Source organism: Octopus bimaculoides, chromosome 17, assembly GCF_001194135.2.
Source record: "Octopus bimaculoides isolate UCB-OBI-ISO-001 chromosome 17, ASM119413v2, whole genome shotgun sequence".
In the NCBI taxonomy this organism is placed as follows: domain Eukaryota; kingdom Metazoa; phylum Mollusca; class Cephalopoda; order Octopoda; family Octopodidae; genus Octopus; species Octopus bimaculoides.
This window is the reverse complement of record NC_068997.1, coordinates 41770744-41775604: the sequence shown is the minus strand read 5'-3', so window position 1 is coordinate 41775604 and position 4861 is coordinate 41770744. Positions and strand designations below refer to the sequence as shown.

The following is a 4861-nucleotide window of genomic DNA, read 5'->3' as shown; positions in this document are numbered from 1 at the left end:
TCCTTGGTATACAATCATGTTCACTTGACCATGACATATTACTAGATTTTATCAGATCAGTCTTCGTGATACGCTTGACCTCAGTCTGATTCGACATATAATACTATAAACTAAGTGCTGTAAAGTATTTAGCTTGGAATTTTAGCTTCTCAACTTTCTCTTTTAGATTTGTATGAGAGATCTTTACTGAGAAACTGAAATTTAATAAACATGGAAAAAACGAACTGAAGTGGCTTTATGTATTTATTTCAACTTTTAGTAAAATATACGATGAATAACTTCTGACTTATATGAAGTTTCAAGTTTCTCTGAGACAAATATGGTGATCACTTTCTTGAAAAGGAGATACTGGATAAGAATAAGCTCATTTCATCTGAAATATAGAATATGAAAGAAATTTTGGAAAATTTAGGACATGGTTAGAGTATATGTAAAATGTAGGACAAGGTTAGAAATTATATGTAATATAGGACAAGGTTGGATTTCATCCTGCAATATAAGACGAAATCACAACTGATCAGAAATGTAGGTTAAGGTTTATTTGAAATACAGGAAAAGGCCACAATCAGAAATGCAAGTTAAGATCAAGAAAAAGGGAGAAAAAAATATGCAATAATTCTATTGTTCAGAAAAGTCAGCAAAAATATTGTCTTATGTTCCACAGGAATGGGTCAACAGTTTTCAATCTTATACCTTGATGGTATTGTATATTGTAGATCAATCAAAACAGCCTTGTCAATGTCAGATTCTCGCAAGCCGTCCTATCCATGCCAGCGTGAAAGATAAACGTTAAAAGATGCTGCTGCTACTGATGATAATTAACACTTTATTACTGAGGAATCAAACTCGTTTTTTTGCTTTGCAGGTCTCAGTGAAGTACGAACTAAATCTCCCAAGCTAGACAGGAACATTTTTCTTTGAAAAATCCATTCAAAAATGGATTAAGGGTGTCAAGAATATGAAGTATTAACAATACTTGTGTATGGATTGTTGGCACTCCGACGCTTACGACGTCGAGGGTTCCAGTTGATCCGATCAACGGAACAGCCTGCTCGTGAAATTAACGTGCAAGTGGCTGAGCACTCCACAGACACGTGTACCCTTAACGTAGTTCTCGGGGATATTCAGCGTGATACAGTGTGACAAGGCTGACCGTTTGAATTACAGGCACAACAGAAACAGGAAGTAAAAGTGAGAGAAAGTTGTGGTGAAAGAGTACAGCAGGGTTCGCTACCATCCCCCGCTGGAGCCTCGTGGAGCTTTGGGTGTTTTCGCTCAATAAACACTCACAACGTCCAGTCTGGGAATCGAAACCGCGATCCAATGACCGTGAGTCCGCTGCCCTAACCACTGGGCCGTTGCGCCTCCACTGTGTATGGATATTTGTGGGAGAAACTCATGCAAATATTATATATATTAAGTAAAAATCCTTAGAATGGGAATTGAGATAAAAATTGCCTAAGAGAATGCATATAGTTTTTGAGAAGTTCAATGCTGTATAGATAACTTTCACTGTTTCAGTAAGAAAACCTTTCAGTATTGTTTGTATCATTAGAATCCATTTTGACGAATACGAGCGAAAATTTGAAAAAAAAAACAAAAAAAAAAACTTCCGTGTTCAAAGTGACAGGGGATTAGGTCTTATCTTTTAGGATATAGACTCATACGAAACTTTTTTTTGTCTCATTGGTTGAAATAAGAAAAAATAGCTTAAGGTGCACTGATTTGACTAATCGTATCTACGAGGAGTGCTGAAAAGTTCTTGGCTTTGGAACAATACAGGAGAATCAGTTGATTATGATTTCATTCAACATAAATCCCTCTCAGACTCACACACTTATCGCAGCGGTACTTCAGTTTTTCTAAGTCCTGTAAAAGAACTCGGAAGGTTGGGCCTCCTACCAGGCCTTTCGTAATACCTTTAAAGCCAGGTACTTTTCAGCACCCCCTAGTAGTGTTATTCACGACTCCAACCAGGCCCCAACTCTGAACATCAGCTAATGATATATATTTTACAGAATATTTTTAAATGAATAGCAACAACAGCAACAACAACAACAACAACAACAAGGCCCTGATGCAGTACCAGGCAGTGGCTCTCATGGCTTCTGATCTTAAATGATTGGAAATGTTATCATGTACGTTGTTTTGTCTTGGTATAAAATATGGGCTACAGCAAATATTCTGCTTAATACCATAGATTTGCTTGTCAGTTATTTGACCTTAACCAGTTGAGCATGTCCCTTAGTGGCTGGCGATATGTGCATCACTGATCATGAGCAGAAGTAGTGGGGGAGCATCATAGCCATGTGTTGAGAGGAATTCTTTGGGGTTTGAATAATTCACCTTTGGAAACATGGGCGTTTCGTTCAACATCCTTAAACAACCCTTATTCAGGGACCTTTGATCGGGGTGGGCTACTCGACCTGAAGAAAATTCTAACTGGGCCCCACCTGCGTGGTCATGGCGCTGTTTATCTTGATATGAGATCACCATATCGCGCACATATGGTTGTGATGCATGTACCTGGTTTGCCCTTATCAGACGGGTAATCATGATGGGTATAATGGCCTTCATGTATTTTATCCCAGTGTCACTTTGATGGCATGCACTGCTCGCTCACCCAGTAATAATAATAATAATAATAATAATAATAATAATAATAATAATAATAATAACAATAATAACAATAATCATAATAATAACAATAATGGCCAGACATACGTAAGAATCAATGAAGTAGATACGACACAACACACACAAATGAAAGAGAATACAAGAAAGGAATGCTATAGACAAGTTAGATTAATACTAAAAATAGAGCCCAATGCGAAAAACAAGATAATATGTATCAACACTCTAGCCGTCCCAGTTGTAAGTTACAGCGACAATATTCTTAACTGGACTCTAAATGAGCCACTCAAAGTAGACATGAAAACAAGAAAAATACTGACATAGAAAGGTTATATATACAACGTATTGAAGGCGGTAGAGGCCTTATGCAGCTAGAAAACTATTATAAAATAACCACCTTAGGATTACACAAATACTTACTTCAGAAACAAGGAAGACTGATATAAATAGCCACAAGACATGAGCAAAAAAAACAAAAAAAAAAACTGTTTTCCCTCTTTAAAGAAGCTGAAAAATACAAAAAAAGAAGACATAGTACCTAACAACGATGTAGAAAAAGAAGAAACAACAAAAGCTGTAGAACAACTGAAACCTAAACTAAAACTGGAACAACAACGGATCATGATAAAAAGATGACAAGCAAAGTCCCTTCATGGAAAATATTGGGTTAAGCTAAACAGAAAAGAAATAGACGAAGCAAAATCCCAACGATCACTGAGAAGCTCAGGAATCAAAGCAGAGACTGAAGGATTTTTAATTGCAGCACAAGACCATAGCCTCCCCACCAGAAATTAATAACCAGAAACATATAAAGAGAAGAAACATAACAAGTAACTGCGGAATATGTGGTGATGGAGAAGAAACAATAAATCATTATCTCTGGCTGCCCAGTCCTGACTAAGAAAGAATATATTCACAGACACGACAGAGCTAGGACCTACATACATTGGCAGCTATGCAAACACTATGGAATGATAACAGAAAAAAGGTATAGGCACACGCCAGAAAAGGTCACAGAAAACGAGAAAGCACAATACTATGGGATATGCCAATACACAAAGATAGAGAAATTAAGGGTAATAGACCGGATATAGTTGTCAGAGATCACCAAGAAAAAAGATGCCTTCTAATTGATGTATCAATACCAATAGATGACAACATTTCTCTAAAAGAAACAGAGATACTTTCAAAATACAAAAATCTGGAAATTGAAGTAACTCGAATGTGGAACCTAAAAACAGAAACAATTCCTATAATAGTTGGCGAAATAGGTATGATAAAAATACATTCTGACAAATACATAACCAAAACACTAAGACTTACAAATATATAAAACATACAGAAAATAGCAGTACTAGGCACCCCACACATCCTACTTAAAACACTTTCACTACAGTAAAAATGAGAGCATCACAACAAACCACAGCACAAACCCAAGGCACACAGAGCTGCGCTCGGTAATGCAGTGAAAGCACGTGGTAAAAATAAGACTACCGAATAATAATAATAATAATAATAATAATAATAATAATAATAATAATAATGATAATAATGATAATGATAATAATAATGATAATAATAATAATGATAATAATAATAATGATAATAATAATAATAATAATAATAATAATAATAATAATAATAATAATAATAATAATAATAATAATAATAATAATCTTTTCTGCTTTTGTGCTTTTGGCACAAAGCCTGAAATTGTTGGGGAGAAGGTAAGTCGATTACATCGACACCAGTACTTGACTGGTACTTAATCTATCGACCCCGAACGGATGAAAGCAAGGTTGACCTCGACGGAATTTGAATAATAATAATAATTGAGAATTTAACCGTTCTTCCGAATGCTTTCTTTTGGGGGCGAGGTGGGGTTGTGGTGGTGGTGATATCTTTTGTTGTGTAAACGGTTGTTGAGCTGGAGGGTTTGTTGTCTGTGTGACGGTACTTTATGTGTTGTCCGATGTTTGTGTTGGTATGGATCCGGTGTTTTTTCTCCTGAGCTTTCTTTTAGATTGTTCTGGCTTGTTTTCTTCCTCCTCACTTTGGGACGTGTTGGAATCGGAATCGGAATCCGTGTAATCCGTCCCCGATAGGATGGGTGTGTGCTTGTGTTTTTGTGGGTGTCTATGTGTGATCATGTGTTTGAGAGAGAGAGGGAGAGCTGGAGAGCTGGTTTGGGGGAAAACCCTGGGTGGTCCTCTCGGCTAAAGTACTC

The 4861-nt window shown here is 36.6% G+C and overlaps 1 long non-coding RNA gene across 1 annotated transcript in view; it reads right to left on the bottom strand.

Moving 5' to 3' along the window:
- Nucleotides 1-306: 306 nt before the first annotated feature.
- Nucleotides 307-4861, bottom strand: part of LOC128249698 (uncharacterized) — an 8021-nt gene continuing 3466 nt past the window's right edge. Inside the window, exon 3 of the long non-coding RNA XR_008265817.1 lies at nucleotides 307-373. This is a non-coding gene — a long non-coding RNA (uncharacterized LOC128249698). The remainder of the gene's footprint in view (nucleotides 374-4861) is intronic.